At 35.7% G+C, this 18,636-nt stretch overlaps 1 protein-coding gene and 1 pseudogene across 1 annotated transcript in view; one reads left to right on the forward strand and one right to left on the reverse strand.

The window, feature by feature from the left end:
- The window catches only part of LOC145260502 (protein PALS1-like), a 608,074-nt gene that overhangs the window by 395,931 nt on the left and 193,507 nt on the right, over positions 1–18,636 (reverse strand). The gene's annotated exons all lie outside the window — the stretch shown is intronic.
- LOC145260724 (5S ribosomal RNA) lies at positions 10,048–10,166 on the forward strand (annotated as a pseudogene).

The raw sequence follows: 18,636 nt of genomic DNA on the forward strand, positions 1-18,636 counted from the left end.
GTAAACTTTCACCGCTTTTCGGTTTTTTTTTTAAACCTTAATTTACTTGATTCCTCCAGCCTTGACAGACGTGTTTTAAATATTCTCTCCAGTGCTTTTTCTTTTAATGATTTGGAATTCATTCCATTTGCGCTTTTTTCCAAGGAACTCTGCCTTTTGGATTATTTTGGACCATTTGGAATTTACCCATTCGATTGGAAATTTTAAATTCGACCGTTTTGGATTTTACCATTCTTGCATTTTTTATCCTTCACCGGACTATTCATTCATGTGAAATTTTTTTATCATTTTTCTTTTACCTCCTATTCCCCTTACCTCACCCTTTTTTTTTAACGAAGTAAGATGTGTGACTTACTTGTAGTTTCATTAAATACTTTTATATGCAAAACCCGATCCTGTATTTTGCTAATTCCTGCCATCTGATGAGAAGGAGAGTATTTCTTCGAAACTCCGCGGATTAAGGACTATCCAATTATCTTGTGCTTCCTTTTTTAAAATTAAATATGTTTTTAACTCTTTTTCAAGATGTCTTTTAACATGTTTTATTAATCATTTGTTCATATTATAAGCTCTATTTCCTTTTCGGTTTTATTGAGCTTTTACATCTGGTTGAGATTACTTTACTTGTAAATATTAACTCTTTAATATTTATAATATATTTTAAGTTTACCATTTTGATTACTTTGGTAAACTTATTGTAATATATATATATATATATATATATATATATATATATATATGTGTGTGTGTGTGTGTGTGTGTGTGTGTGTTTATATACGTGTGTGTGTGTGTGTGTTATTTTGGTAATATATGTATTTTAATTATATTTTACTTTTTGTGTATATCGATCCTTTTTGTTTAGAAGCTCAACATAAGCTAATATAACAACAAATCATAATAAACGAATAACAGCATAGTCACATTCAAGATTTAAATATTTATTTTTCATGTAAAACCGCTCCTCCAGCAATGTTAAAAATTCGGTACATTTTTTTTACAGATCCGTTTCATTATGCAGAAACAAACGGTTATGTCAATACTGGCGCTTTTCGTGCATATATTCTTCAGAAAAATTAGAAATTCTTTGCAATGTGGAACTACTTGTAAAGCAAGCCCAGTGATGCTATTTGTGGCGATGCAACAGAGGCTGGAGCTGGGCAGACGTCTAACCTGTTGTACCTATCTTTACTCAACGATTCTGTTTTACAGATCTGGGTAATCACCATGCACTCGATGTGGCTCTTGTCAGAAGTCACTCAATCTAACTTAATCGCCAGTAACGTAGAGTCCCTCTGCTTTTTTGACGAGACGTGTTGGGCGTGAAATCGCAAATTAATGGAGTAATAGTGACAATGTTGCTTTTGCGTTATTCCTTTCTGTATCAATATTTCTTTGACTTTTCACGACACTGCCAAGGCTGCTGTTTATGGTGTCGGCCGTATAACATGCAAATTAACGAATGTCTATGAATAGTTGTGAACATCGAAAACCAGATAGTTTTGAGGCACGATCTTTGTGATTTCTATACAGAAGTCCGAGTTGCTTTACAACAACATCAACAACAATCAGCATCAGCTGATGTGAAGTATTAGTATTCGTTGATAATAAGACGATAACTGTTTTTTGTTCTTATCCAAAATTTAACCTAATTACAAAACAAAATACTAAAAAATTTTATGATAAGCGTACACGCCACGTAACAAAAATATCATATTTCAAAAATTACGTAAAATGATCAAGTAGTTTGGATTTTATTATTAAGAAAATCAAATTTTATGACAAAGCTAGGATGGTGTGCCCATCATATGTAATAAATAAAGCGAGACAACGCAATTTGAATTACTGAGACAGAAAAAGAGATCAAAATCAGCCATTTAATGTCTACGATTTATTATTAATTGCTAAAAATCATACAAAAGATTATTATATATATATATATATATATATATATATATATATATATATATATATATATATATATATATATATATATATATATGCAGTATGACATTTTCGTTCCGTAGTGCATCATAAAGATTTTTCTATAATCATAATTAATTTTTTTTTTAATTTGGTTAGATTCTGGACAGCAGCCTGTTTTATTATTATTATTATTATTATTATTATTATTATTATTATTATTATTATTATTATTATTATTATTATTATTATTATTATTTTATTTTCAAGTAATATTAATTATCAAAATTATAAATTTGGAAGCAATGATAAAAAATATGACGTCATTTTATGGCACGAGTACACTGGGAGAAAAAAATTCTGGAACCAAGGTGGGTGAAACGCGAGCCATTTTTAATTGGCTTGTCAACGCTGACGAAATTGGAAATTCAGCTTCTCCGACCTTTTTGCAAACAAGAAGTGATAATGGAAATTGATACCGGAAAGGTCTCTTTTTTTTCTGTCATGCATGCACGAATGGACGGTGAGCGATCGGACAGAATGAATCGAGGCAGAAATAAAAAAGGATGGCGCTTAGAAAGTCGTATTGTCTGCTAAAACATATTGGAATTGACAAAAATAATAATTTCAATATGTTTGACCGACTTCCGGAAAGGCAATCTTCAGAAACTACATGCGATACATTAATGCCGCTAATATCATTGGAAAGTCTAAACTCTCAAATCATGGGGTATTACTTCGGCTCTAAAGCCAACTGCGTATGAGCCATTTTTGAAATGTCCTTTAGCCTGTTGAATGAGGAACATAATATCACATCCGGTGCAGTTCTATGAGGTCCATCATCCCAGACTCTTGTCTCCCGTCTTTCCGGTGATGTAAGTTTAATGCTTACTGTCTGAGGCATCCATACCGGGGGATTCCGACGGGGATGTACAGGCAATTTTTAATATGCTTGAGTGTTCCTCCTTCAGGGACGCTAGCTTTACATTGCCCTACCTTCCTACCTTGTGTCACGTCTTTTTACAGTGGAAATGAAGTAAATGACACAGCATATGCCAAAACTGACATAAAAGAAAGTGTGTGCGCGTGGGGAGAGAGAGAGAGAGAGAGAGAGAGAGAGAGAGAGAGAGAGAGAGAGAGAGAGAGAGAGAGAGAAAACAGACTATGCACATAAAAGGTTTTAAGAGAGATTACTTGAATATAATTCAAGGGAAGTAAGTCTGCATATACTGAACCAACAGTCAGATCGAGAAGCTATACAATAAAGAGCTTTAAACATTATTGGGATTTGCTCTACACTCGTTAGACAAAACGAGATGGCGGACGAAGTTGATCGAAAATGCAACAACAGTCAGTCAAACATGATGATGAAGATGATGATGATGAAAACGACGAGGACAATAATGGCGATACTGTTATTTATTGATCTGAGTTGAGTAAAAGACCCGAGGATTATAGGATTTTCCGAAACTGGTAGTTGGATGACTATACTAGTTCAATCTAACAGACCAAAACAAATCATTGTCTTTCTTCTTTTTCTTCTTCTTCTTCTTATTGTTGTTGTTGTTGTTGTTATTATTATTATCATTATCATTTATAGTAGTAGTAGTAGTAGTAATAGGAGGAGGAGGAGGAGGAGGAGGGGGAGGAGGAATATTCACAAGCGTAATAATCGTGTGTTTGTTTGTCCGTTGACTGAATGGAAGAGTTGTTCAAGTTTTGGACAGAAGCAAGACCAAAACAACCAGACGAGTTGTTTTACTTCATACAATTACACCCTTCTCTCGATTAATTGTAGTACATTACAAAATACAACATTTATTAATAAATTAGATTTTATGAATCAATACTTTGTAATCATGCTCCGCAAAATCAACGCTTAACAACACCACTATCCTTAACATATATCCTGCCATTATAAATTAAATAGTAGATTAGACTCGGCTGTGTAACTAATATAGAAAAACTTCAAAATAATACGCGTCTTAATTGTTGAATTCTTTGGGCTACTATTCTTATCCTGACTGTTATTTTTCAAAGTTTCCGTCGATGTAACCTTCAAATTTCTTCATGTGTATCTTGTCAAACTCGGGAATTTTTCTGTCTGAACTCGGGAATTTACACGGAATTTCAAACAGAATCGTTTATTTAAGCCACGAGGGTAGGATTCTCTTGTTCCATCAGCCATGACTAGGGTAGAAGTCTTAAGTAATTCGCAATTGTTTTTGTGAGTATAACTCGCACGAAGAAGGGTGTATCTTACAACTGGATTTTACCAAGTACATTATCCAGTACGCCACGGGTCCTTACGGATAATTTTAGTATGAATTTTAGGAGGCTTAAACCAATTTTGGTTTTAGATACAGGTTTCCGTTCGAAATTCCGTGCAGATATTCCTGAGTTCGACAAAAGATTTTCAAGTTTAACAAGATACACCTGAAGAAGTTCGGAGGTTATATCGGCTGGAACGTTGTGAAAATAACACTCAAGATGAGAAGAGTAGATGTGATAGCAAAACTTCAGAAGCATAAAACATGTCTTTTTCTAATTATTCCAGTATCGTTTCCAGTCGTCCGTGACCTCTCCTTGCCACTGGACTCAAACAATGCCGGTCCGGGAGAAGTGTAGTTAGACATTGCTTAACTCTTACTTGAGTATCAGCTCCCGAATCCAAAACTTTCCAGACTGAAAAGAGGACTCGTATGCATGCTGTTCTTTTTATCTTTTATAGTGCAATTCTTTGCAATGCTTTGCAATTGTTTGCGTCCCTTGATATCACAAAGGACCTCCAAGATATCGTCTTAAAACGTGCCCGGCCATTTGTTTAGTACACAATTGTCAATCGGCAAGAAGTTAGACATAGTTTTTTCAGTAACAAAGACACAAAGGAAGAGTGTGATTGGATGTGTGTGTGTGTGTGTGAGAGAGAGAGAGAAAGAGAGAAAGAGAGAGAGAGAGAACTAGAAATAAAGAGACGGAAACAAAAGAAAAAGGACGTGAGAAAGAAAAAGAAAAGAAGGAAAGAGAATGATAGAAAGAAAGAGAGGATGAGAGAAAAAAGAAAGAGAGAAAGAAAGGGCGAGAAAGAAATAGAGAAACGGAGATGGTGAGAGACAGAAATGGAGTGTTAGGAAAAGCATGAGAAATAAGAGAAAGAGAAGAAAAGAAAGAGAGAGAAAGGGGGGATAGATAGAAAATAGCAAAAAAGAGAGAGAGAATGAGAACGAGAAAGAATGAGACAAAGAAAGGGGGGAAAAGAGGTTTAGGGCGAGGAAGAGATAAAGAGAGTGAGAGAAATAAATAGAGACAGGAGAGGGAGAGGGAGAGAGAGAGAGAGAGAGAAAGAGAAAGAGAAAGATATCTATGAGAAGAGGAAAAGATATAGAAAAGAAAGACATTGAGAGAAAAGAGATAAAAAATAAGACAAAGTGAAGAAGAGAAAGAGAGTGAAAGAAAGGGAGAGAGAGACGGAGAAAGAACTACACAGGGTAAAAGAAAGAAAGAGAGAGAGAGAGAGAGGGAGGGAGGGAGGGGGGATGTCGTGTCCAGACACGCACACTCAATCAAACCAAAATCCTAATTAACATAAACATTTGTGTTGTTTTCGTGCATTTCGACAAAAGTACATCGATCGAATGTCTGCATCACAAACAGGAGACGAAAAAGAGGTTTTATAGTTAAACGAGCAAATGACTGGGAAAAAAGATGTTGATATCGGAAAAAAAGATTCCGTTCTTATCTATCCATCAACCAGTTAATATCGATCTAGCAATACTATGAAACTAAACATGACTTTTCAATGCTATCCGTGTTTTGCGTAGACAAATTTCTGTATTAAATAAAAGGATTATTATTTTAACGGAGGGGGGGGGGCGTGAGGGGAAGTCGTTCCAAACAATGCATGAAGCCACTTGATGTAAGAAATGTAAAAAATGCCACTTCAAGGTCAAAAGCTAGTCAACGATAAGTGTTAGATGGATAGATCCCGGGCCATAAAACAGCAATTTTTACCCCTTTACCAGAAACATCGCTCATGGAATGTGAGGACTAAAGGACAAAATAAGGAAATCAAGAGTTACGAGGCTGATGAAAATGAACCCAAGTTCCACTTTCTACTCTCATAAAATTTAAGAGAGCAGATGATGGAAAATCCCCGAGAGAGCCAAATGGGACTTAGGCGGGATTCAAATATGTGCCTAAGAATGAAGATCACTTGAAGCCAGCGTCGTCTCAACGACTTGGCTACCGAGAAACTGTGACAACTTAATCGCTAAAAAGTAAATAGCTTGATCAGTTCCCCCTTTTCTTTCTGTTTCGTTTCGATTCATTCTCCTCGTCATTTCCAAAAGCAAGTAAGTTTTCACAAGAACGTGTTGACACAACGTATTTTCAAACAGTGCAAATCCTTTCAAATTTCAAAAATAGCAAGTCTACGTGAAAGCAATAAGCCAGTGCGAATTTAGAAACTTCTATAAGATCTGATCCAAAAAGATCAGTTTTCTCCAGATTCATGCAGCCGCTCGCACATGCAAGAAAGAACCCAAGAACGTCTGCTTAACACCCCTCGTGCATTTGGATGAGGGTGAGTGAGCGAAAATTTCAATAACTTGCATACCATCTTTTTACATCTCGTGCGCACATTCTTACACGCGAGCGACAGCCAGGATGACAAAAACTAATTACCAGGTCTATGACAACAGAATATTCTTTTCATTGTTTTGACTCTCGAGTATATATCCGACACAGTTAGACACAGTTAATCAATCGAGAATCACGTCACTCTATATAAAAGCATATAAAATATCAACGGATACACATTCGGGATTGAAAACAATGGAAAGAATATGCTGCTGTCCTAGCCCTTCTAATTACTACCGGTCCTGGATATGACCTAAAACTATATTCGATGGTGAGGCCCTAGCTTGCGGCCATTGAGGAGTGTGGAGCCACCCTTTAATTGCCATTGCTCCAGGTCCACTCTGACCCGGAGTGGTAGTACCTGTTAGGGTCCCAACTATAGGTTAAATAGAATCCGACTTTAAAAAACAAATATACCCCATTAAAAATCGTTCCTCAAAATAACTAGATTCAGCATTAAATAACTTGAAAAAGGTTGATATGCCGTAAAACAAAAACAACCAAAACAACCAACTAATTACTACCCATTCACCCGTAGTAATACAAGGTAAACCAACACACATACACAGCGCCACGCTACTAAATAGTCATATACGTATATTACTTACATATGTATATTCACTCTATTAATATTTTAACTTGTGACTGTTTACTCAACTTTCTTTATGTAAATACACATTTGCATAAATAAACATTTATTAATTGAAAATAAAATCTCTACAATTATATAAATGCAACTTTTTGTGTGCGTATGTGCGTGAGTTCGTTCCTTATAGACTCCGAAACGGCTCAACAGATTTTCTTTAAAATTTACAGAACTTTAGTGTATAAGTCTGGAAGTGATCTTAGTTCAGTTTTATCTCGGAATACCCCGGATAATTACCGAAAATCGGTAATCGAAACCGTTATTTTCATTTATCTATCATCAGTAAAGCCATTTTTTCCATGTCGTCGCTTAGCAACAATGATAGAACAACGGGCCGTGAAAATTCGACCCTGGTTGATAGCGTGTTCTTTTTTTTATTTTTATTTATTTATTTTTTTTTTGCATGAGGTGATCTGTAGGTTCAAACACCGCATGTATATTTCTTTTTTTTTTTCATTAACTGCAAAGATTTTATAAGATTTTAAAATTTAAGTGTTTTTGTTTTTGTTTTTTGTTTTTTTTGCATAACGTGGCCTGTAGGTTTAAACCCCGCACGTAAATTTCTTAATGTTTTTTTTTTCGTTAACTGGAAAGAAATTTATATAATTTATTGAAGAAACAGTAGTTTCTCTAGAGTGCAATGTAGAATAACATATTTTGGACTAAGCATGGTGAGCATGGAGGCATGCGAAGCTTCCTCCCGGGCGATTTCACGGATTTCAATGACAATAAAAATATGAGTGTGAAATATTCATTTATTATCATTTAATCCCGGGCAACGTCGGGTTTTCCTGCTAGTAAATTATGTTGTTAAAAGTTTAGATATAAAAATGTTTTGTTATAAATTTCGATCTTTTAAATTTTTCATGAACAACGGTCCTTCTATTTTCCCATGTTTCGTTTATTTCAATTTTATATGCATGCATGTTCCGTGTATATATCTTTCATTTTCTTCCTTTACTAAAGCAACTTTTATACCCCAATTCAAACAAAATGTTGGTACGGTCCTTGCCAATATACGCAGACACTATCGTCGTGCCAGATGGCGCTACCAAAACCATGAACAATGCCGCAAATATGTTAGTTAGCAAAGGTTGAAAAAAATAGTGTCTAAATAATCATCTTCCTTCTTTTGTGAATGGTATTTTCTTTTTTTCTTTTTTTCTTAAAAAAATCCGTATCTCCTTATGTTGTAACCGCCTTTTTTCCTATATTTTCTATTTTCTTTTGCTTTCTGTGTGTGTGTGTGCTTTTTTTTGGTGTTTTCTTTCTCTTTCAAACGTAAACTAAAAAAAAAAAAATACACAAACGTGGCGAAGATTAAATGAATACAATTGCATCCATGCGAACAAACTCAACTATTTGTCCATAATGATAAGGAGGTAACTTGTGTACAATTTGGCGCTCAAACAATGCGTTTGTCTCAATTAGGAACTCGCGAGACGCGCGCTCTTTTTTTTTTCTTTTCTTTTCGCTTAAAATCTAGTTAGGCGCTTTTTAGCTTTTTTTTCTTCTTTTTATTGCGCGCGTAATGAACTGAAAAGCAGGCGATACCTGTTCGCTTGAATAGGCGAATGATGGCAAGTAGAGAGATGCTCAATTTTCTTCTCAGTAACAACGTTAAACAATCGCGTCGGATTCTGACAGCTTATTCAGAATTATCTTTACTGTTTGATCCTTGAAGCATCAGTTTTTTTTTTTTCATTTTACAAATGAGACAACACATGTGGATGTCTATCAGAGGCTGAGCATTGACATTGCATTGACATTGCATTGACATTGTATTGACATTGTATTGACAGTGTTTGGCATCTTTGGAAAGAATATGCTTATATTTCTCTAGATTCCCGAGTCTGACAAGATACACTTGATGAAGGTCGGAGGTTACATCAGTCAAAACGTTGTGAAAATAGAACTCAAGATGAGAGCAGTAGTCCGAATAATTAAAATAATAAGAATATGTTTGTTTTTTTATATTAGGACTAGCAGAGGCGTCCGGCTTTGCCCGGTCGTAAAATAATAATATATAATATTTTACTTTCTGCAGATTTCATATGTATTATTATAGCGTTAATTCTCCATCGATTATTATATATTATATTGTACCTAATATATAGTAGTGATTTCAAAAGTAAAACAAATATAACTTGAGTGCGATCAGCTAAAATCGAACCCGAACCGGAAACGAAAACTTATGAAGAATTCGTGGTAAAATTACTTATTACAAAATTCAAGCAAGCAAAGACGCCCGGATGGTCCACAGAGTTTTATAATTATTAAGATAATGTTACTTCATCATCATCATCATCATCATCATCATCATCATCATCATCAAAATAAAACCTTGAACAAAACTCAGTGAACGTCTCCGTATACTTCGTATTTTATTAATGAAAATGTAACAATAGTATCTGCGGTTATTAACTTTTTTTACCACCAAGGCAAGATGTGACGCAAGGTTTTGATGGTGGAAATAGCCAGAACAGGCCCACCGGCATTCTCTGGTAAGGAGCGCATCAGGCGATTGAAAATAGACCAGCGTTTCCTTAGCAAGTGAAAGTAATGATTGGGAAGGTGAATATCCTACAACCGAGTTGGATCATATCTCACCCGACAAAGATGGGGTTGGTCCTGTCCTGTTGGATCGTCTGTCGAGAACAGATTTGCCAGGAGTAAAAGCCACCATATAAAATGGCTCGATAAATTACTTCCTTTCTCTCTGTTTCGTTTCAATAACTCACATACTAGCTTTTTTTCATCTCGCCAGCACATTCTTAAACACTAGCGACAGTCAGGCAAACAAAAACGGATTATTATTCATTCACACGCACTAATACAACAATATATACGGCATAATCACGTTGACACACCGGTTCTCGTCAGATCACCGCAGTTAAGCAACGTTGAACCTGGTCATTACTAAAATGGGTGACCAATTTGGAAATTCCAGGCTCTGTATGTCGACACCTCCCTGCAAGAATTGCAAAAACCTAACGTCGTTATCTCCTCTGACAGGGATATACATGCGACTGGGGACCGCTTGTGAATTTCATATTCCCATGAAACTTCCTCCTTCGGGGGAAGCCGGTTAAACCTGAATAGGGTTAGTTCTGACGCAGTTTTTCTTTTTACTGATACAACAAGGTAAAACAACACACATACACAGTATAACGCTGCCAAATACTATCAAATCAAAACATTCTTAATTCACTGCCCGCATAGCAGCAGCAGTATAGCCCAACAGTTACACGCTCCGACTGTCGTTTGGGCGATCGGGTTTCGATCCTGTCTTGAGGTAGTTGCTCGTCTAGCCGCACTGATGAGCTGTGAAACGGCAAAACAGTACTGTATGTGGATGACTATAATGCTCTCTCTTAGGTTGAGCATATTGGAAAGTGATATACAAATTATCATTAGAGTAGAAAGCGATGTTCTTTGTGTAAACAAATTGACCTTAGGTATTGAGACAATGTTAAAAGATTGTTTATCCACTACCATAGCAGCATAGTGTATAGCGCAATGGTTAGAAGCTCCGACGATCGGGTTTCGAGCCTGGTTTGAGGTAGTTGCTTGTCTAGCAGCACTGATGAGCTGTGAAACAGCGAAACAGTACTGTATGTGACTGACTATATATATATATATATATATATATATATATATATATATATATATATATATATTTATCTTTTTTATCTATATATATAAAAGCGAAAATGTTTGTTTGTTTGTGTGTGTGTGTGCGCGCAAAAGGGTTTTTTCCACGGCCTTCTCGCTGGGGCCGCTCCTTCTTAAAACTTTTTATATCACGTCTGAATGATAATATCTACGAGATAACAAGGGGGATCGCGTGTGTATTTAATTTGCCCGACTTTGAAAAGCTAAATATTCGACATTTTTCGATTGCCGCGTCTGGAGTTGGCTTTTTCCTATAATAAAAGAAAACAAAAAAAAGTGCCCCGCAGTAAATAAAATACTGCCCCGCAGTCAAAGTTGACCTCATTAAGTCGTCAAGTACGGGCACCTGCCAATTCTTAATACTTAAATAAATTTAAACATTTTTCCTCTACTACTTCTTGCTGGCCTAGGGATTAGCGTCGCACGTTTTTTTTCACACTTTATTTTCCAACTCGCCTTAAGGCTTCGGGTTCAATCCTTCCTACTTACCTATGAAAACTTTTTTAAACTCCCCCTCCGACACAAACACCCGGGCAACGTCTTTTGTTTTGATTTACCCAAAAGCACACCTCGAACCTCCCCCGCCCCCGACACAAACACCCGGGCAAGAAGTCTTCACTTATTCTTTCGTTTTGATTTACCCAAAGCCACACCTCGAAACACCCGAGCATCACCGGGTAATCCCGCTAGTCTATATATATAAAAGGCAAAATGTGTGTTAGTGTGTTAGTGTGTTTGTGTGTGTTTGTATGTCTCACAAAAACTTTCCACACAGTGACGGATTTTCGCCAGATGGGTATCATTTTGAAGTTCGAACCTTCGGGCGACAAATATCGAAATATAGGCTAAAAACATGAATTCCTTCACCCTCAAGTAGTCGCTTTTCTACAGGGAGAGGTTGCAAAAATATCGTTCCTTCATTTTCCTTTTCTACTACTACTACTACTACTACTATTACTACTACTATGGCGTGATGTTTGACATAGAAAACGTTGACGTTAGTTTAACCACCTGGTTTTTTAAACGTTTAATTTCATCAGTTCTCTGTCTGCTTAGCGTCGTGGTAACCTTTCAGACTGTTTTTCCGCCTTAGCCTCAAGGCTTCGTGTTCGAGCCTACCTCTCTGACCAAATTTTTTTCTTTTACACCTCCAAACACCCGAGACAACGTTTTATTAAAAAAAAACAAAAAAACAAAAACAGGGTTATTACTTCGCCAAGTTTGAAAGGGAAAAGCAAACAAAATCAATAAATTGTACGATCGTTTCGGAAACGATGTTTTTATTGAAATAGACAATACGACTTGAACAATAATTTTATCATTTGATTTTATAAAACAAAGTCTCCTCATCAGCAAAAAGAGTGGGTGGGTGGGTGGGAGTGAGGGTGGGTTACAGACCCCAACATAAAACTAGCATTTTTTAAGTAAGTCAAAAATATCTTTTACTCGCCCGCTTTTAAAGCCTGTATCTTAGTCCATCCATTCATTGGCATGTTGTTAAATGCCTTATGAATCCTTTTACTCGATGTTAAAATATCTCTAGGATATCTATGCCTATCGAGCTTATTATATATCTACATTACAACGAGCATTGTTTTCTTTTAATAGTATTAATGCATTTACTAATACATTAAAATAAATTCCGCTTTTTAGACTCTTGGTCTAATTCCCTCAATATATATATATATATATATATATATATATATATATATATATATATATATTATCGTTCGATATTATCGAATGTAGTAAGGATTAAACTGTCAACTACCAAAGGGCTGCCATTTAGAACTGATTGTCAATTATCCGTTAAGCCATGGATCATTGTGCAAATAACCAAGTTAAGAATAGTAGTCCGAATTTGTATTATTTGGGTTCTTCGGGCGAAATCCTTTATTTAACCCGCAGGAATTGCATGCTCTCGTTCCATCAGCCATGACTGGGTAGAAATCCTAAGTAATTGACGATTGATTGATTGAACCTTCAACCTCCAGAGGAGTGTAACCAAGTACTTTGCCCACTACGCCACGATAGCATGCTAACCCATGGATAAAATAAAGGGTTCCGTTTGAAATTCTGTGCAGATTTCCGGGTTCGACAAAAAGATTCTCGGCAAAATACACCTGAAGAAGATCAGAAGTTACAGCGACCGAAACATTGTAAAAATAACACACACAGGATGAGAACAGTAGTCTGAAGAATCCAAATACTAGAATAATTAATCCTCATCTCAAAAATGCAAAAACATTGTAGTCCGAATAATCGGAATTATATAAACAGGAAAATGTTTATATTTCAAATCAATCCGAATATAACGTGCAGTCCCTTATTCCTTTCTCAAAGTGTTCCACATGGAATGTGGTTGTGATTTAATTCTAACAGTTATACGTGACGTTGCTTCTGATGGATATATGTTGTCTAGTAATTATCTCTGTTGAAGAGATTCACTTTTACCTCGTGAAATTGGCACGACACACGTGTAGAAACCAATCCACATAATAAACGAACATCAATCAATCATTTTTAAGTTGAAATAGAAATCACACACAAAAAAAAAGAATAGAGAAAACATTGAGTAAAACCAAAGTAAATGAAACTGTCATAAATCCAATAATCTGATACACCGCCCCCGAAAAGAATGCACACGCATATGTAATGATTAGGGCTATGACAACAGCATATTCTTTTCATTGCTTTGACTCTCTAGTATATATCCGACACAGTTAGACATAGTTAACTAACCGAGAACCACATCACTCTATATAAAAGCATATAAGATATCAGCGGGTACACGTTCGAGGGTCAAAACAATGAAAAGAATATGCTGTTGTTCTAGCCTTAATAATAAGCACTAACAAAGACGGATACTTTGCAAAGTGACTGTGAAAAAGAATAGAAGGTGGACGTGCACCAACCACTGAAAGTACTAGAACTTGGGAAGGCTTATTGCCGCTCAATTTTTTTAGAAAAGTCCAACAATCGTTAGCTGTGAGGAATCAATGATGAACGGATGTTATGATAATGCAAAATGATCTGCAACGATTATATACTATAATAAGGTAAAGGTTGTTGGAGATATAGAAAGAACATTTTACAAATCCACATGAAACTACCAGAAATACAATAATGTGACAATTACTTTCAAGACAAAAAAAAAAAACGTATCAAAGAGAGAGAGAGAGAGAGAGAGAGAGAGAGAGAGAGAGAGAGAGAGAGAGAGAGAGAGAGAGAGAGAGAGTAAAGGACCAAGGAGGGAAAACATCAACCAGGCCATTGTAAGCATGTAGAGAGTGCTGAAATTCCAGATAAGGCAAGCGGACGGTAAATCAATGATGAACGGCTGTTACGATGATGCAAAATGATTTGCAACGGTTATCGAAAAAGGCGGAAAATATTGGAAATGTGAAAAAAACTTGTTTTTACTCAGATTCCACAGAACGTCACTTGTTATTGCCAGTGAGTAATCGCTGATAATGACTTGTGTGAATAATAATAATAATAATAATAATAATAATAATAATAATAATAATAATTAAAAGGATTTGTTTGTATAGAAGACTGTTTGAATGACACAAAAATAAAAACTAGAAAAATGCATAACGCAGAACATAGAAAGGCTAAACACCGCAGCAAGAAACACCGAAACAATGAACAAGACAGAAAACAGAGAGACAAGGGATAAGGCGTTAAAAGAAAAATAAGAAGAGAAACAGCTACATGGATGATTCATAAGGATGACAAAAATGAGACCACACTTGAAGATGGCTACGAAAAGGACACACTAACAGAGAAACTGATTCCCTAAGAACAGCCGCACAAGATAATGTGGCAAGAACCAGCTACATTAAAGCTAAGATCGGCAAAACACAAGAAAACAGCAAATGCGGACTCTGTAGACAAAAAGATGAAACAATAAATTATATAATGAGTGAATGTAACAAATTAGCCAAAAATGTATATAAGAATAGACACGATCAAGTGGGAAAGTCAGTACACCGCTATGTAAATAACTACATTTCGAATACCCAGACAAATGGTACAAGCACAAATTGGCAGCAATAGAAATCACAAAATTCTATGAGAAATGCACGTACAAACAGATAAACCCATCCAAGCAAGAAGACCGGAATAGTTAACAAGAAAGAAAAGTCCTGCCATGTCGTAGATTTCGCTGTACCAGCAGATCACAAGGTGAATATCAAAGAGACGAAAAATCGAAGCAAATACATGGAACTAGACAGAGAGCTGAAATGGACATGGAAGATGAAGAGAGTCAGGATATCACCAATAATAATAGGAGCACTAGGAAAACCCTGAAAGAGTTCGAAAAAAGAACGGGAGAGATTAGAATCAGAAGGATGGCTAAGAAGATATAACAATTAACAATAATAAAAAACGGTTGAAATATTAAGGAAACTCCTTTAATGTAGAGATTAATACACATGGGTTACAAACGTTGACTGGACATATAAAACTGTAAGAAAAAATTAAAAAAATAGGACACCAAATGGAACCAAGAAAACTGAAACTGTATAATTGTATGTCAACACCCCCTTAAAGATATTATACAACAAATAGTTGTGAATGGTCAAGGAGGATGTAAATAGCGAGGAGAGAAAGCACTAAGCAGATCTCTACTGGATGAGTGCCAAGAAAACAGGTACCTTGAGAATCGTCGTTGTCACCGGGAAATCAATGGCAAACGGCTGCTGCGATGAGGCAAATTCATTTGCAAAGGTTATTGAAAAACGAAGGAGTATTGGAAATCTCGGAAGGACTATTGTCACCTAAACTCCAGTGAAAACTACAGGTTGTTGTCAGAGAGAAATCTTTGATGATGGCCTGTGTGAAAACTCCTAGTGAGTACATAATAATAATAATAATAATAATAATAATAATAATAATAATAATAATAATAATAATAATAATTCTGATTTCGTTTATCAACGTCTCTCTGGAAAGGGATGGAATTCATTTCCAGAGGATTTCCCTCGATCTCGGCTTCAAACCAGGAGCTTCAAAGATCAAGGGTTTTCCTAAGGATGTTGGTGGTACCTACTATTGCAGAGGTCTGAAGGCCGCTTAAAACATCGGGGATTTATAGGTTTTTCAATCGTCCTTCCAGACGGCTTGGTACTACTCCTAGTGTACCAACTACGACCGTGATTATTTGTGTTTTAACCCCGTGTATACGCATCTCCAAGGACAATGGAGCATAATTGCTCCACTTCTCATTCCCCTTCTCTCTCACGTTCCTGTCCCAGGGTATTGAAAATCTACAATCTGCCAGATTTTGGAGACTTTGTCAATGACGAGCTAATCCGGACGATTATGTTCCAATTGCTTGGTCTTTATGACACTTTTGTCCCACCATACCTCTACCTTGCCATCCTCACTTGTTCCCACTTCATAAGGCACCTCTTGATAATAATAATAATAATAATAATAATAATAATAATAATAATAATGATAATAATAATGATAATGATAATAATAATAATAATAATGATATTAATAATAATGATAATAATGATAATAATAATGATAATAATAATAATAATGATAATGATAATAATAATGATAATAATAATAATAATAATAATAATAATAATAATAATGATAGAAAAATAAGAAGAAGAAGAAGAAGAAGAAAAATAAGAAGAAGAAGAAGAAGAAGAAGGGTGAATGAATTAACGGAGACCGACATATGCCTAAAAGAAGGTTATGCAAAGCAATTCCAGGCACCATCATATATTAGTTTCATCTTATCCCCCCTTCATTTATATGACAGACTGGTTAAGCATAGAATTGAAACTTACGCAACCTAATACATTACAGGATGAAATGCTTTTTTTTGCGACTTGACATTTAAAATTATGCTTCAATGAATGACAGTAATCCTGCAGGCATGCACATTTTTTTTTATAAAGACGTGCGTGTGTGCACATAAAAATTACATATATTCACTTATCTCTCTCTCTATGTATTCTGAAAATTAAAAATTTTCGAAGAATACTGAAGCACCCTAAAGAGTGGTGTGCATGGGTCCAAAAGTGTTAATATGTTCCATTAAAAATTTCAGTTATTTCCGATTCGCATAAAGTTAGCACATAAACTTAGAAGTAACATTTTCTACAATGAATATTTCATTTAATTCAAAATGTATGTTCTCTCTCGAGAGATGGATTTATCTGTTTTGTTTGTAAGAATGAGTTCTTGCGTGTGTTATAATGAAAGACCACGACAAACAATAACGAGTATATATATATATATATATATATATATATATATATATATATATATATATATATATATATATATATATATATATATATATATCGTACTTTGGGGTAGTTGCGCCAAGTCCAGGATAATTGCGCCAACTAGCTAAAAGTGCCCTTTTGGCAACCACGCATGTAAAGAGCCATTTTTTCCAGTTGGCGCAATTACTCCCGGATTAGGCGCAACTACCCCAAAGTACTATATATATATATATATATATATATATATATATATATATATATATATATATATAATAAATTCCACAGCCAAACAACGTCGCAGCCCACAAGAGCCATGACAGTCAACGAACCGGAAGTCCAAGACTCGAGGGCGAAACTCGAGTCTGCGACTTCCGGTTCGTTGACTGTCATGGCTCTTGTGGACTGCGACCTTGTTTGGCTGTGGAATTTATTATATACAATCTCTCATATTCTGAAAACCATATATATATATATTACGGTAAAACCCAGGGATACGATGGCCCTAGAATATGTTTTTTTCGGATTACGATGTGGAATACGATGTTTTTCCGGTCACTGGATACGGTATTTGCCCCGCCTTACGGTGTTTTTTATTATGTTATTTGATTATATACATGTGTATTATGTACTGCACTGTATTTTTTTACTAATTTTTAATAATGTATCCCGGGGTTCTACGGTATATATAACAGGAACTTTGTCTGTGTCTGTGTGTTTGCGTGTGAGTTCGTTCCCTATGGACTTGAAAATGGCCGGGCTGATTTTTATAAAATTCCACACGAAGCTACTTTATGTACCTGGCAGTGTTCTTAGATAGGTTTTGTATCGGAACGCCTTTAATAAGTATCGATAATCGATAATCGAAATAATCTGATGAAAGAAGGAACAGGCGATTTTGATCGAAGTTAACACCTTACACAGACTAACATCACAAATGCATTTGATAAGTTTTATTACCACACAAGCCGAAAGGCCCAACATATAAAATCAACAGTAGGTTCTTTGATGTGACAGGAGCGTGTTCGAAATGTATGTTTCTGTTGAGAGCACAAGCGAAGCATGATACTTGACTTTTGCGTTTTTTACTTAAACATTATATATAAAAAAATAATTTTATAAAATCAACAGTAGGTTCTCTACAGCGCAATGCAGAATTCAATGTATTGTGGACTAAGTCACGGCTGGGAGGCATGTGAAGCGTCCTCCTGATGCACCACGATAAGACCCCAACTATTTGATTGAAAAATCGTTGATTTTACCGATTTCGAGTACAATAAAAGTATGGGCGTGTGAAACGTTTGTTGATCATCATTCGATCCCGGGCAACGTCGGGTCTCCCTGCTAGGTGTAGATCCACTGAACCCCGTGTGTTTATAAAATAGTGCTCAATGGAAGACAGAGCCGGCATATAGTATGTTTATTATACAAACATTATTGGTTACATATGAGCATACATATTTCAGTGGAATCTTAATTTAGACAGACCCACCTCAT

This window comes from Euprymna scolopes, chromosome 36 (genome assembly GCF_053919585.1).
Source record: "Euprymna scolopes isolate OS-2025 chromosome 36, ASM5391958v1, whole genome shotgun sequence".
NCBI lineage: Eukaryota > Metazoa > Mollusca > Cephalopoda > Sepiida > Sepiolidae > Euprymna > Euprymna scolopes.